Source organism: Desmodus rotundus, chromosome 12, assembly GCF_022682495.2.
Source record: "Desmodus rotundus isolate HL8 chromosome 12, HLdesRot8A.1, whole genome shotgun sequence".
In the NCBI taxonomy this organism is placed as follows: Eukaryota; Metazoa; Chordata; class Mammalia; order Chiroptera; family Phyllostomidae; genus Desmodus; species Desmodus rotundus.
This window is the reverse complement of record NC_071398.1, coordinates 36,239,790-36,256,586: the sequence shown is the minus strand read 5'-3', so window position 1 is coordinate 36,256,586 and position 16,797 is coordinate 36,239,790.

Below are 16,797 nucleotides of genomic sequence, written 5' to 3'. Positions count from 1 at the left end.
CCCATGTTGTTGCAAATGGTATAATTTCATTCTTTTTTTTATGACCAAGTACAATTCCATTGTATATATATTTACCACATCTATTTTTATCCAATCATCTATCAATAGACACTTAGGTTGCTTCCACATTTTGGCTATTGTAAATAATGCTGTAACAAACATGAGGCTTTGTATGTATTTTCAAACTAATGTTTTGCATCTCTTCAGATAAATATACCATAAATGATATTGCTGGATCATACAGTAGTTCTAATATATTTTATTTTTTATAAATATACATATTATTTTCCATAGTGGCTGCACCAATTTGCAAACCCACAAACAGCGCATGAAGAGTATTTTTTCTACATATCCTCACCGGCACTTGTTGACTTCTTCATGATAGCCTTTCTGAAAGTTGTGAGATAATAACTCATTACAGTTTTTATTTATAGTTCTCTGATGATTAGTCATGTTGAGCATCTTTTCATCTGTACGTTGGTCATCTCTATGTGCTCTTTGGAGAAATGTCTATTCAGGTCCTCTACCCAATTTTAATTGGAGTGTGGTTTTTTGTGTGTATATTAAGTTGCATGACTTCCTTATATTTTTTAGATATTAACCACTTACTGGCTGTATGATTGACAAGTGTTTTCTCCTATTCAGTAGATTTTCTTTTCATTTTGTTGATTGTTTCCTTCACTGTGCAAAAAAATTTTAGTTTGATGTAGTCTCATTTGTTTAGCTTTCTTTTGTTTCTCTTGCTGGAGTAGACGTGTTTAAAAACAATATAAAGAGCAATGCCAGAGAGTTTACTTCCTATGTTTTTGTCTAGGAGTTTATGGTTTTAGGCTACATATAGATCTTTAATCCATTTTGAGTTTATTAATGTATATGGTATAAGAAGGTCTGGTTTCATTTTTGCATATATTTGTCTAGTTTTCACAATACCATTTATTGAATACACTGTCTTTACCCAGTTCAATATTGTTGTCTCCTTTGTCATAGATTAATTGACATTACAGGAGTGGATTTGTTTCTGGGTTCCCTATTCCATTGATCTGTGTGTCTGTTTTATGCTATTACCATGCCATTATATTTACTATAGTCTTGTAATATAATTTGATGTTAGGTACTGTGATACTTCCAACCATGTTCTTCTTTTGCAAGATTGTTTTGGCTATTCAAGGTATTATATGGATCCATATAATTTTGAGAATTATTTGTTCTTATTCTGTCAAAAATGCCATTGGTATTTTGATGGAAATTGCATTACGTCTATGGGTTTGATCAAATCTGTGGGTGGTATGGATATTTTAATGATGTTAATTCTTCATATACAGGAGCATGTACATGCTTCATTCACTTGTATCTTCTTCAATTTCTTCCTTTAATGTCATAATTTTCTGAGTACAGGGCTTTTACCTCCTTGGTTAAATTTATTCCTAGGTATTTTTAATGCAATTGCAAATGTTCTTTATTGGTATATAAAAATGCAACATTCTAAATATTAATTTGTGTCCTTTTTCTTTACTGAATTTAGCATTTTTCATAGTGTTTAGTGAAATCTTTAGGGTTCTCTCTAAAGTATAATGTCACCTGCAAATAATGGCAGTTTGAATACATCTCTTCCAATTTGGATGTGCTCTATTACTTTTTCTTGTCTGATTGTTCTTGCTGGGACTTCTAATATTATTTTGAATCGAAATGGTGGAAGTGGACATGTTTGTCTTGTTACTGATATTAGGGAAAACATTTTCAGTTTTCCCCCATTGAGTATGATGTTAGTTTGGGTTTGCACATATGGCCTTTATTATGAGGGAGGACCCCCCAAAAATTATTTTCTGAAAGGACAGGCCCTTTGTAGTGCAGACTTCCTTACTAGGTGAGTGTTCTAGAAATACTTCTGTATCAGTGTACTAGCTGGCATTGATGTGAGAGGCTGCATAGAGCTTCAGTGAATTTTTTTGAATCCCCCAAAAAGAATTATTTATTTAATTTTAGCTTGGAGGGCTGCTCTTAGTAAAAGATACAAATATTATTTTATGTTTCTGGTGGGGGCAAAATGGAGACAACTGTACTTGAACAACAATAAAAAAATAGAATACAGTGACTTCAGGACATGAACAAAATGGCGAAAATTTACTATTATTATTTTATGAATAATTGTCATTTATTTTTTCACATTTAAATTCTTATTACTTTATATTTTTATTGTTGTTCTGGAATATGGAGTATGATGTTGGCTGCAGGTTTTTTGTACATAGCCTGTATTATGTGGACATGTGACCTCTCTATTCCCACATTGCTGAGCTTTTATCATAAATAGGTGCTAGATTTTATCAAAACTTTTTCTGGGGAATTATCAAAGATGGCAGTGAGGTAGGTGGGAGCTAAACCCACTTGCTAATGCACCCACCTAGGACACCTAGCCAATCTTCAGAACAAAGTGGACAGACAACAGAACTCCAGCTGATATGAAGTTTGGAGGCCAAAGGTTGCAGAAGACACTTAAAAAAGGAAGGCACAGAGAATTTGTAGGCCAACAGGAAGGTTCCAGGCCTTGCGCCAGAGACCTCAGCTGCCACAGGAGCATTGCAGGAGAGCCAAGTCAGTGGTTGCAACTTAGTGGCTCTCTCATTTTCCAGAGCAGGGAAGTCAAGACCCACACCAGGAGAGGCCTGGACATTTAAAGTCACTAGGAGAATAAAGAGGCAGTAAGAGAGACACAGCCAGCACCATACTCCGGCTGGGATGTCAGTCACCAGCTGGGGTGCCAGTTGCTGGCTGGAATAGTACAAGAGAAATTAGTGAGCCAAGTGATACCTGGAGCTGGGTGAAGAGATGGGCTACCACTATCTGTGAGCAAGACAGACTCTGCACTGGTCAGAGAGTTAATTTGTGCGGAAAGCCAAGTGCTTGTTAGAAAGAAACATCAGGCTGCACCCAAGGGGAATTCTCTTAAAAGAGGAGCTCAGCCACTGTACAAGGACCTCAAATGTACAGGGTAATTATGAGCGCAGCTGCCGGACCAGCGAAGAGGGAGGAGTGGGGGGCAGAATTTGCTCCCGCTCAGGGTGCCTCATGGATTGATCAGAGGGTTCAGCAGGGGCTCAGAGAGATGGCAGCACCCAGAGAGACTTTTTCAATAGGGGAACTGAGCTGCCCTGCAGGGACGTTGTATGTTGTGCTTGAGCAGTGCCCAGGCCAACAAAGAGTGAGGGTGGGGTGCTGTTTGCTCCCACTCAGTGCACCCCACAGACTGATAAAAGGGTTGCAAAATGAGATGGGATTTTTGGCACCAGCCTGGTGCATAGATGCAGAGTGGACAGTGCAGGGTACACAGCGCTCTGAGGGCTTGGGGTGGTGGCTGGGCACCTGTGATTATTGTAGCCCAGAACTAGCCCCCATCCTTGAAGAACCACAGGAAAGGAAAAGAATAGAGCCCAACCCCCTCTGTCTGCCTGCAGGATCCAGGAAGACTGGCAAATCCTGCTTGGCAGGTTTGAAGTCAGCAGGAGGCTTTTTTTCTTTTTTCAAGAGTAAGAATAAGATGTGGAGCTGTGAGACTATCAGAGACGGATCCAGAAAGAAGTCAGAAGGTGAACAGCAACAGCTGAGACAAATATCACTTTGATGTCCTTTAGAACCTGCATATTTTTTTCATTCTCTTCTTTCCATTTAATTAGATGTTTTCATTTTGTTGGTTTGATTTCATTGTTTGGTTTATTTTTATTCTCCCTTTCATATTGCATTTTAATTTTTATTCTTTTTATTCAGATTATATATTTCATACCATAACTATTGTTATTCCAAATCCCACACAGCACCCTCCCCTAGTCTTAATCCATTTCACCACCTTCCTGAGCTTTATTACTGTTGTGGTTAACATTTTCTTACACACTATGAAGCAGGGTGCAGCCAAGAGGAGGGCCCCAAGAAGGGATTTGTAATGGGGTCCAGGACTCAGGGTGTCCAGGAAATATTAGAAAAATGTATGTAGGATGTCTTCACCCCCACAGGCCTGAGCCAAGGGGGATGGGACACATGGAACAGGGCCATTCAGAGCTGTTTTGGGTAGCAAGAGCTTTGCAGCTAACCCCTGGCACAGTCATTTAACATATCTATAACCTTTAACTGGTTTCATGGATGTGTTAAATAGCTGTGGCCCTGCTTTGAGCCAGGGAGATGGGAGTGACTTCCACCCAAGGTGGGACTGGGAAGCAACTCCCCCTGGTTACAGGGCCTGCGTGAGAGCTTGGAGATGATTGGCTCCATGCCATGGGGCCACACCTGCCCAGACTTACTATGGCAGCCCAGAAAAGCTGGAAGAATACAGGGATGCTGGCAGGTGTAGCTGACTGTAGGAGGAGTCAGAAATGGGGCTGCAAAGGAAGATGGGCACTGGGATTTAAACTTAGGCCCGGCAGCCATAGGAAGGAGAGAGACCACGCGGCTTCAAAGAGTAGGGAGGACCACAAGATTATGGGGGAGAAAGAAGAGACCATGCAGCTCTGAAGGAAGGAGTGAACCACGAGGCTCTGAAGCAAGTAGATAGATAGAGGTCCATGTGGTTCTGAAGTGGGGAAAAGGACCACGCGGTTCTGAAGGAGAGTAAAGAGGACCACGAGGTTTTGGAGTGCTTCTTCTTGCCACGCGGCTTAGGCAGCAGGAGAGACTTTGCAGCCATAGAGAAAGGGGAGAAAGGACTCTTGCTGCTGGGCCATGAGAAGGTGCCACATGGCTTTGGATTAACTGGAGATCGCAGCAGCCACACAGCTGATGGTGCTGGGAGCCTGAATCACGGACTTCTACTTCTTTTCCTGAGACACGGTACCCCGGACTGGGCACAGGGAGAGGGAAGGACTGTGCATCTGTGGGTATTCTAGAGGACTTTAGTATCTTACTGAAGACATTAGGTCATTATTCTAAGTTTGTGTAACTTTTGAATAAACAATTCCTTTCCTTTTCACCAGTCTCTGGCATTGAGAGACGTCTTTCCTCTGGCGGCGGGCATTGCGAACCTAGCAGGTGGGCGTGGGGGGAAGGAACCTCCAGAGATAGAAAGGCGGAATCCTTTCTGTAATAATTTATCGTGAAGGAACCACCCCCACCCTCATGCTCTGTAACAACTACACCAAGTTTCTGTCCCTTACTCTCACTATTTCTTCTCTATCTAACCTCGCATAAGCATTACGCTTTCTAAAGTCAGCTCACATTCTTTTTTCCTTCTAACAAGAGTCTTAACAAGAGTCTTTTTCACCTTTTATAAAAAGTGGCTACTTGGGTGAAATATTTGGGTTATTGCTGTACTTCTCCAAAGGATCACCCAATTGTTCACTACTTGTTACTACTTTAAACCCCATAGAATTACTCTCCCACTATATTACTCCATTTCACCTTCACCCTGTCCCTGATCTGTTGAGTAAGGAATTTTATCTCATTCTTTTTTATCTCCCATTTTAAATTTCTTTTTCCCCCTCTCTTTCCCCCCCTCTCAACCTGGGATTTACTCCTTACTCTTATTAGTTTGATTCCCCTATCTTCTCAAAATCATTTTTCTTTATTGTAGACATCTCATACTCACTTTTTCCTTTTCTACAATGTTCTTGTTCCCATTCCACCTTTATTAAAATTCATTCAACTGTCGTTGCTACCGACCCTTCTGTGGGTTCTCTACATTTTTGCTCCTGTTGATCCAACACCTTTTCAATTTGACTTCAAACCTCATAGTATACTTTTCCCCCTTCTAGGCCATTGTTCCAATGGCCCTTCTTGTTATACTTACATTGTAAAATTTGCTCTATCCCTTTCTTTGCCTCAGTTCTATCACAGATCTTATCAATTCTCTTCACTCTTACCTCTCAGAAACATTTTCCACTCTTATAGTCATCTCATATTCCCTTCATCATATCATAAAATATCTGCAATCCCTCTTCACATTTATTAATCTTAGTTCCATTGTAGTTGAGACTGCTGATGTGGCAGGGGGGTCTTTTTTGTTGGTGTGGGTATGAGTGTCTGGTAATACTACTTTGTTAACCAACACCTGTCCAACAGCATACAAGACAAGGTGGAAGTTGTGAATACCAGTAAGCTTGCTGGAGGGGAGAACACACCAACAAAGGAGCCACCAACAGGTAAAGCACAAATACAACAAGATGGAAGAAACACAAATGGAAGAAAGGACAACCCTAGAGCATCCAGAGAAGGAGATCAAAGAGACCTCACCACTGAGTCCCACAGAACTCCTACCACAGAAGCTCACCCTATGAAGACAGCTGTCAAAGCAGAGCATCGGGAATCATAGAAACAAAAAGAGTCACCAAAAATGGGGAGACAAAGAAAGAAACCACAATCAAAAAGGATGGATGACTCCCCAGTAAAAGAGCTAAATTAAATGGAGGCAAGCGAACTATCAGATACAGAATTTGAAAGAATGGTGATAAATATGCTCAAGGACTCACTGACAACTACAAGGAACTGAGTACAAACTACAACAGTGTAAAGAAGAAAACAGAAACTATAAACAAGAACCAGGAATAGATGAAGAATACAATACCTGGAACTTTTGAGCTCCAGACAAGATGGAGGCATAAGTAGAAATGCTTCCCTACCTCTCACAACCAAAAGAATTATACCAAGCAATTTAAAAACAATAAGCAACAAAAACTGCCAGAAAATAAAACTGCATGGAACTCCGACAACCAAGGATTTGAAAGATTCATCCAGACCGTTGCATAGAGACAAAAAATATGGCCCAAATGAAGGAACAGATTAAAACTCCAGAAAAAGAGCTAAGCGACAACAAGATAGACAACATATTTGATTCAGAGTTCAAAAACTGGTAACTAGGATGCTCACAGGATTGATTGAACTCAGTTGCAATATGAAGGAAGAAATGAAGGCTAAACAAAGGGAAATAAAGAAAAACATACAGGGAACCAACAATGAAGGGAAGGACACCAAGACCCATATTAATGATTGGGAGAAAAGGAAGAAATAAATATCCAACTGGAACAGAATGAAGACATAAGAATTCAAAAAAATGAGGAGAGACTTAGGAACCTCTGGGACAACTTTAAGGGTTCCAACATCCGAATATTAGGGCTGCTAGAAGGAGAAGAAGAAGAGCAAGAAACTGAACATTTATCTGAAGAAATAATGAAGGAAAAGTTCCCCAATCTGGCGAATAAACTAGATTTCAAGGAAGTCCAGAAAGCTCAGAGAGTTCCAAAGAAATTGGACCCAAAGACGAACACACCAAGACACATCATAATTAAGTGACCCAAGATTAAAGATAAGCAGAGAATTTTAAAAGCAGCAAGAGGAAAGGAGACAGTTACCTACAAAGGACTTCCCATAAGACTATCAGCTGATTTCTCAAATCTTACAGGCAAGAAGGGGCTGGAAAGAAATATTCGAAGTTATGAAAGGCAAGGACCTACATTCAAGATCACTCTGTCCAGCAAAGCTAATATTTAGACTGGAAGGGCAGATAAAGTGCTTCTCAGATAAAGTCAAGTTAAAGGAGTTCATCATCACCAAACCCTTCTTATATGAAATGTTAAAGGGACTTACCTAAGAAGTAGAAGAATATCAAAAACTATGAACAATAAAATAACAAGAAACTCATAACTATCAAGAACAGAACCTAGAAAACTAAAATGAAAACTAAGCAAACAAGAGCAGGAACAGATACACAGAAATGGAGATCACATGGAGGGCTATCAGCGGGGAGGGGGATAATAAGGGGAAAAGGTACAGGGAATAAGAAGCCTAATAAGGAGGCACAAAATAGGGGAAGGTTAAGAATAGTATAAGAAATGGAGAAGCCAAAGAACTTATATGTACAATCCAAGTACATGAACTAAGGGTCAGGGGATGCTGGAGGATGGGGATGTGCACAGCAGATGGAGTATAAAGGGGAGGAAAAAATTGTGAACACATAATAAATTAAATATACTAAATTTTTGTTTAATCAAATAAAAATGGAATAGAATATATGAAATAAAAAACCCCTAAAACACTAGGCCCTGGATGGTGTGGCTCAATGGGTTGAGTGCCAGCCTGCAGCCAAAAGGGTCACCAGCTCAATTCCCACTCAGGACACATGCCTAGGTTGTGAGCCAGGTACCTAGTAGGGGACATGCAACAGGCAGATGCACATTGATGTTTCTATCCCTTTCTTTCTCCCTCCCTTCCCTTCTCTCTAAAAATACATAAATAAAAAACATAAAAAAATAAAAGTTTCAAAGAAACTTTATTATCTAAAAGTGATTGAAGTTCTGACTGGTGTTGCTCATTGGGTTGGGTGTCATCCTGCAATCTGAAAGGTCACCAGTTCAATTTCCAGTCAGGGCAAATGCCTGGCTTGTGGCCAGGTCCTGGCTGGGGTTGAGCAAGAGACAACAAATTGATGTTTCTCTCCCTTTCTTTCTTCCTCCCTTTCCCTCTCTAAAAATAAGTAAATAAAATTTAAAAAATAATTAAAGTGACTGAAGACATAGAGTTCATCTACGAGAAGAGGAAAAAAAAACTTCATCCACAGAGAAATATTACAAGTGCAGTTATGGGGGAAAATAAAGTGTCCCTTCTGTTTTGTTCTATGAAGTCCTATTAATTTCAGCTTTCTGATTATATGATTCTATCATCCTATCACTCATGAATAATGATAATCTTACCTCCTCTTTTCCAATGATTATTGTTCCTATAATTATTTTACTTACATAACTGAGACAGGATGAGCATCTCCTAGACAGATAAGAATGTTCTTCATTTGCTTCTTAAAACCTCTCCTAGATAAGTTGAAGATTCTCTTCAGGCACTCCCCACAGAGCTCCACTCTGCAAACCTGGAAAGCAAAGATATCTACACAGCACCTGCATGAAAAACCCAGCCCTGTAAAAGCCAAAATCCAGCGGTAATTCAAGGAGCCATATTCTTCATTAGCGTTTTCCCTTCATGCATCAAGCTCCCTATTTTTCTCTTTTCCCTCCACCTCGTTTTTAGTAAACTTTTTATTTAAAACATCTGTTTTACCTCCCCTTTTAATTTCTATCTTGGGGGTGGGGGAGAACCCCTTCACTGGTGACATAACCGCTATAACACTGTATTACCAAGGGCAGAGTTCATAGCCAAGATGTGAAGTATTCAAATCCCAACACCTAGTAACACAGTGGCCCTCAAACACAGTACTTATGGAAAGTGTTGATGTAAGAAATAACCAGACCTGTAGAGAATTTTTATGAATATATTTTATCCAAATTGTTGACAACATCAGGAAACCAAAATCTCAACAGATTTAGAAAATGCTCCAAGAATGGCAGTTTTGCGAGTTATTTTACACATTAGAATAAAAGTAGGACACATAAGGAGGGATTCATAAAATCCACTGGTAAAAGATTAAGGGGGTGGGAAAAAGCAAAGCAGGTAAATCTCTGGGTTTGCAAAAGAAATAAAACAAAGAGACGCATACTTTTACATTGGTGGGTGTAAAATAGTTAATAATCTAACAGCACATAAAGATGATATTTGGGGAACAAGAACACAATGGGGTCTGTGGTCTTATGTTTTGGTGCAGTGGTTGTGCCTAGAGGGTGAGACAGAATAAGAAGCTAGAAAAATTCCTTCGTTTCTGCAATAAAGAAAACAAGACAAAATAATTAAACAAGGTCAAAAAATTTGAGTAATTTACAGCCAGCTAATGAATCGCAAAGTTTTATCTTTCCTAACCAAGGACACTTAGGAGCAAGTGGTTTGCCCATTCAGACCATTTCAGAGCAGACTAGCCTCCGCCTTGGTCCCTCTCTGCTGATATTCTTTTAAAACAAAACTAACCACAAAATAACCCTGACCCCCTATACTCACATTTTGATGGATCAACATATTGAAGGACACACCTGGAAAGTTAGTGACTATTATTTTAAGACCCTCCTCACTAATACCTCCCCTAGGAATGTCACTGGCTAAGAAAAACAAAAAGCCTCAAGACAAAGAACCCACAGTAAGCTCCTTCTAGAGCAGACCCACACCTTTCTTCCTTAGGTGTGTATCTCTACTCCTAAGTTCTAAGGGTACCCATGAGACCTGCAACCAGGGGAGCAGTGGGCAGTGACAACTTACCCCAGGCTAGCCCCCTGAACACAGGCCCCCTTTTTCTCTGGCTTAACAGTAAGCTAACAGCCTTGGCTCACTCTGTCACTGTGACTTTTACTTCTCAGTGAGTTCACACAGCCCAGCATGGCCTGCTTCTTTTCTATAACATTTCTAAAAAGGCAAGGAGCCCTGCCTCGGCTCTCTCCTCTTGCTTCTTCTACCTTTGTTTCACTGTTCGCAGTTTTAATAAACATTCTCTCAAAATCACTTGGGCTTGTGTTGTGAAATCTTTCCTGCACAAAGTCAGAACACACGCACTACCAGATGGCCTGAGGCAGATCCACTCAAGTCCCAGTCTCTGGTCAGAAGCAGTGTGGGAAAAAAAGCTTACTTGGACATTTAAAAGGTATGCTACTGTCACCAAACAGCAAGTGGGGTCCTGCTGCCCGCCTCCACCCTCTAAGCAAGATTCCAGAGTCAAAGTTTTGGTGATAAATCAAAGCAGTCTTTATTCAAAAGCGTCACAATTTTGGGATAACAGCTTTCCACAAGTGTTAGTCACTTAAACCTACCAATTAAGGCTAAACTTTAACAACTGAGTTCTAGCATTTCCCCCTGTTAGTTTTAATTGTCTTATTTCTATCGGGTTAGTTTACAAAGTAAAACAACATAAGATACAAAAGCTACACAATATTGGAAGAATGTCAGGCTTCTGCCTCAGCTCGTCCCCTCTAGAACACTCGAAGAAGAATAACCCTGCCACCCTCTGCCAGGCCAGCCTGATCCTAGGCTGCTCCTGGAGTTCCTTCCCATCCAAAATAAGTGTCCACTGGGAAACTCGGGCAGCTGCAGCATGATCATCAAGACATCCATGAGGAAGAAGAGAGAGAGCCAGTGAGCCCCCTGAGAGCCTGAGTGCCCTTCTTTTATTTCAAATCTTCTATCCCATAATTCTCTGTGCTCTGGAGGCATTTAGCTTCTCAGCCAATCCTGTCCTAGACTGTTTACCATTGCCTCAGGCAACCTCTTCCTGCAGCCCCTCCTTATTTCTCCCCAGTGATCCAATCAGATGTCTCTGTATCACTACCTTAGTTGCAAAAAGGCAGTGAAGAGGATCACTAAAAGACTGACCTTTGTCAAGGAGGCTACAGGCCTAGGACCTGACTACTTGCCATGAACCACATTCAGTTAGGAATTTTATGTTCAGTAAATGTCAATGTAAGAAATGTTTAGCCATGATCGGCATGGCTCAGTAGGTTGTGCATTGTCCAGCAAAGTGAATGGTCACCAGTTCAACTCCCAGTCAGAGCACATGCCTGGGTGGCAGGCCAGGTCCCTGGCTGGGGACATGCAAGAGGCAATCAATAGATGTTTCTTTTGCACATTGATGTTTCTCTCCCTCTCTTTCTCTACCTCTTCCCCTTTGTCTAAAAATAAATTAAAATATTTTTTTTAATGTTCAAACCTGTAGAGAGTTTTTATGAGTTTATTTGAGCCAAACTGATGACAACTGCCAGAAGCAAAAATCCCAACGATTGAGCAAATGCTCCAGAAAATGGCTATTTTACCAGTTTTTTAATACATCAGAATCAAACAGAAGACCTAAGGGGGTTACATGAAATTCATTGGTTAGATTCTGGAGGCGGGGCGGGGGGGGGGGGAAGCAAGAAAATCTCTAGGATTGGATAAAAGGTAAAATGAATAGATACATCTTTTACATAGGTAGGTATAGGATAGTTAACAATCAACAATTAACATGATAACAATAACAACGAGGGAGCTTTTGGTCTCTGCTTTCCTGTGGTCATTGTGTTCTGAGGGGTCCAGAAAAAAGGAAATTATTTTGACATTCCAAAGGCATGTTATCATAGATTTAAAAAAATAAGCAGACTCAGTTAAGGTAAAGACTGACCGCCGTCAGAGTGTAACAGGGTGCAGCCAAGAGGGGGGCCCCAAATAGAGATTTGTAATGGGGTCCAGAACTCAAGGTGTCCAGGAAATATTAGAAAAATATATATAGGATGTCCTCACCTCCACAAGCCTGAGCCAGGGGGGAAGGGACACATGGAGCAGGGCCGTTCAGTGCTGTTTTGTACAGCAACAGCTTTGCAGCTAACCCCTGCCATGGTCACTTAACATATCTTTAACCTTCAACTGGTTTCATGGATATGTCAAATAGCTGTGGCCCTGCTTTGAGCCAGGGAGATGAGAGTGACTTCCACCCAAGACGTAACTGGGAAGCAACTCCCCCTGGTTACAGTGCCTGTGTGAGAGCTTGGAGAAGATTGGCTCCATGCCATGGGGCCACACCTGCCCAGACTTACTATGGCAGCCCAGTAAAGCTGGAAGAATAGGGGAATGCTGGCAGGTGTAACTGATTATAGGAGGAGTCAGAAATGGGGCTGCAGAGGAAGACTGGCGCTGGGATTTAAACCAAGGCGCCGCAGCCATACCAGGGAGAGAGGACCAGGTGGCTTTGGCGGAGAAGGGGGAGAGAACCACGCTGCTTTGGCAGAGTGGGAACCCCCTGGCCGCAGCACAGTTGATGATGCCAGGTGCCTGAATCACGGCCTTCTACTTCTTTTCCTGAGATACAGTACCCCAGACTGGGCAGAGGGGGAAGGAAGGACTGTGTGCGTCTAGGGGTATTCCAAAGGACTTTGGTATTTTAATGAAGACATTAAGGCATTACTCTAAGTCTGTATAACTTTTAAATAAGTAATTCCTTTCCTTTTCACCAGTCTCTGGCGTTGAGGGACGTCTTTTCTCTTGAGGCAGGCAAGGCGGACCTAGTAGGGGGGGACTGCCACGTCCAGTTCCAGTACGGTCAACCATGTTGTTTGACAAGGTCCAGACATGGGGGATATGTCTTCAAGGAAGCGTATCCTGGCCTGGAGGACGTGGCATTACTTGGGATCTGTGTGTGATTTTGTTCTTTCTCTTTAATGGAATCTGTATTTTTACTGCCTTAATCATCTGGAATCTCCTAGAAACGATCACCACTCTTAGAATTGACCAGCAGCTGACACAAACAGGATATAATCAGACCAATGCGTCTCTAGTCAACAAGTCCCTGAATGTCTAAAAGTCATTAGAGTAACAGCCCCTCCTTTACCTTAAATAAGAATATATATCAATTGGACAGCCATAGAAATAAGAAAAGCTGATTAGCTATTAAGCATATAGAAACAGTTACTATGAAGTTAAAGTTTATAGTACACAGAGAAACATTTTAGACAGAAAAGATAGATAGCTAAGTTAGATATCACCAAGGTCTTATTGCCTCTGCTCAATCTACCGTATACTTTTGCCCTATGAACAATTTCTGAAAATGTCTAATCGTCTGATATATGACTCTCCTGGTTAAAATAATCTTTGTTCACTATAACTGAATCTATGGAAACTTTGGTCAAAACAGTCCTTGTTTAATATAATTAAATCCATGGAAACTTTCGTACTTTTCCTGGTTACCTTTGTATTGATTTTTCTGCTTAACTGATCATGCTGTACACTTGCAAATGTTAATCTATGCCAAAAAGGAAAATGTAAAAATCCACTTGTACTTGCAATAAACGAGTCAGTGCTTCACCTGCCTCTGAGCTGTGTAGTTGCCTGATCTCCACACGCCAACGCCTCATAGGACCTTCGGGACCCCCTGAATTCTGCTGCGGCTGGACCGTGGCAGGGGACCCCCAGAGAGAAAGAGGGGGCCCTTTCAGTAATAGTATATTGTTCATCACCACCCTCCCAGGTCTGTTCTGTAACAAGAAAAAATACTGGCTAGGACGTGACTACCCACCATGAACTGCTTTTATTTGGAATGTTTTAATTTTAGAACATCGTATGTGGTTACTTTAGGTCTTTGCGTATGTAAGGCCACCATGCAGGCCTCCCCTGCACTTGTCATGTTTAGTGGCCCCTTTTTCACCCATAAAAGCAAGAACCAGAAGTGTCAGCATACCAGAAGCTTCCCAGAAATAACACACAATGGGGCTGTAGAAGAGGGGAAATTTTACCTCTATCCACCTTAGGTTTTCAGCTGGGGCTCCTTGACAAAAAGACAGATTAGCAGGAGAAACACAATTATTAATGCAGTGCACACATAATATGGGAGGAACCTTAACAAGACTAACTCAAAGTGGTGCCTTTGCAATAGAAAAACCAATAAATCTGTAGAGAAATTGTAGCATAAAGAAATGCAATTTCATGCTTCTAAGGGTTTTACTAGATACTGTTGCAATTGGATTTAAAAATTTATTGATGGCTTAGCTTCTATATATCTTATTAAAATCAAATTGACCTGACCACTTCTTGTTCCTAGGAATGGTTTGTAGGAAACTCCTTTACAATGCTGATTTAATGTGGTCTTCAGATGGATCTTTGAAAGGTAAACAGGAATGTTTCCTTTCAAGCTGAATTATATCAAGCTGAATATGACATAATATCCATGGTGGAGATAACAAAGTTCTTGTTAACTTGACTAAGATCTGCCCAACAGGCCTACTTATTTTGTCTTGGGCTTGTCAACTGACCAAACGTCAAGTAGGTAATTTTACATCGATAGTTGCTGTGCATTTGGTGTAGTTCATGACTTTGGAACACTGTGAAATTGTAACAGGGAGGTCTGGCAAAATTGTGGGAGGGTAGAGAGGAAGCCCTACCCAGCATGAGAGGCTGCCCCCCACACCAGGAGAAGGCAAAGGGTAGGGAGAAACGCCAAGGCAGCGGACTGAAACAGCCACAACAGGCAGGAAGAGGCTGTCAGAGGCAATGTAAACAAACCAGCATTTGTTGCCCTTGCAACAGAGTAGCTCAGCACAACTCAGCAGAGGAGGGGCTGCAGGAGGTGGCTGAGGCCCAAAGCAACAGTGAACAGCCTGTGTGGCCTCAGCAGCCCTGTAGCTTGTGACCCAGCTGGAGGGAGCTTGTACTGAGGCTGCATGGGGCCAAAAAGGTCAAAACACAAGTGTATGGTGGAGGCCAGCAAGCCACAGCAGGAGCTGGATGCCCAGCCACAGGTCAAGACTTTTGTGCACCTGTGCATGGCTGGGAAACCCGCCCCCTTCCACAAAATGGCAGCCGGAAGAAGAGCAAAAACAACTGTGGCAAACATGGCCAACATTAGTCCACACTGGTTGAAAAACTGGACACTCCCAGTGTGGGGGATTTTGGGAGGGGACTTTAAAACAGAACATGCACAGAAACCTCTCTCTTGCCTCACGACCCCAGTTGGGCAGCACTCCGGGACCAGCAGAGGCCAAACCTTCTTGGGGCTTGGGCCTCCCATGGTTGAAAGGCAGCTCGCAGGCGGGGGAGCCCCACTCCAGGACGTGCATCGCTGAGCACTAGCCCTTGGGACACTGAAATACACCACACGGGTCCTGGTCTTCTCCCATTCTCTTGCCCTGAAAGCAGCACATGGACGCATGAGCTGGGTGGGAATGTTGCTTGGCCCCAGGGGTACAAGCAGCCTCAGCCGCCAAGACCCCATGGAAGGAACTTCCCCTGCAGGACCATCTGGAGTGATCTGGTAGTGCACTCCAGACCCCAGGAAACAGGACTGCAGAAGTTGATGGTAATGCTGAAACCCACAAATTTGCACCAAAAGGTTGAACATTAATGCACCCTTTGGATTGATTTATGAGCAAAAGCAGGATGTGTGGAAGAAAATAGGCCACATACTAAACCTGACAAGCTAAGGGGACGCCTGTGTGGCAGCCTTACAAACTCTGAGACCTAGAGTAACCACATAAGATGGTCTGAGATTAAAACTTATTAACTAAAATCAGTTTATGGCAGGTAGTCATGTCCTCACCTGGCATTTTTCCCTAACAAAGGTGAATCTTTACTTTAACTGAGCCTTTCTGTTGTCTTTTTGTATCTATGGTAACATACCCTTGGAATGTCAAATTTCCTTTTTTTCAGACCCCTCAAAGTACAGATATGGCATCAGAGGGTGACTACAAATCCCCTTATTGTTACTGTTACCAGTTAATTGTTAAGGGTTTACAATCTTGTTCCCACCTGTAAAAGTACGTGTCTATCATTTTACCTTTTATCCAATCCCAGATGTTTCCCAGTTTGCTTTCTCCCGCCTCCCTAATCTATCACTTATGGATTTCATGTAACCCCCTTCTGCCTCCTCTTTTGATTGTAATGTATGAAATAAAGGGCTAAACTGCCATTCTCTGGAGCATTTCTCAGTTCACTGAGATTTTGCTTCATGGCAATTGTCAGTTTGGCCCAAATAAACTCACCAAAAATTCTCTACAAGTTCGAATGTTTGTTAGTTGACACCACAAACCTCGCAGTCCCCGATGAACCAAAAATGTCAGAGGCTGCCATTATCCCCAACAGCCATCTTAGTGGTGCCATCCCAGTCAGGCATCAAACTGAACGGCACACACGCAGGTACGAGCTTCAAGCACGAAAATACAACCTTGTCTTAAATCACATACTCAGGCAAAGGGGTACTACGCCAGTCCTTCAGCAAAGCCCCCAGGGTACAAGCTACCAGTGCTGAGGGGTCACAGTCAGGGTCACATCACAAGCCTTAAAGATCTGGACACCAGGTCCCAATGAGTGATCCCGGTTCCAACCTCATCATACAGGCTCCCCTTTGCCCTCCACTGCTCCCCCAAGCCCCATCCTCCGAGCGTCCCAACCCTCAGGGGATGCGACACAAGAACCTCCAGGTTCTCCAGAAGATCCTTGCCTTAG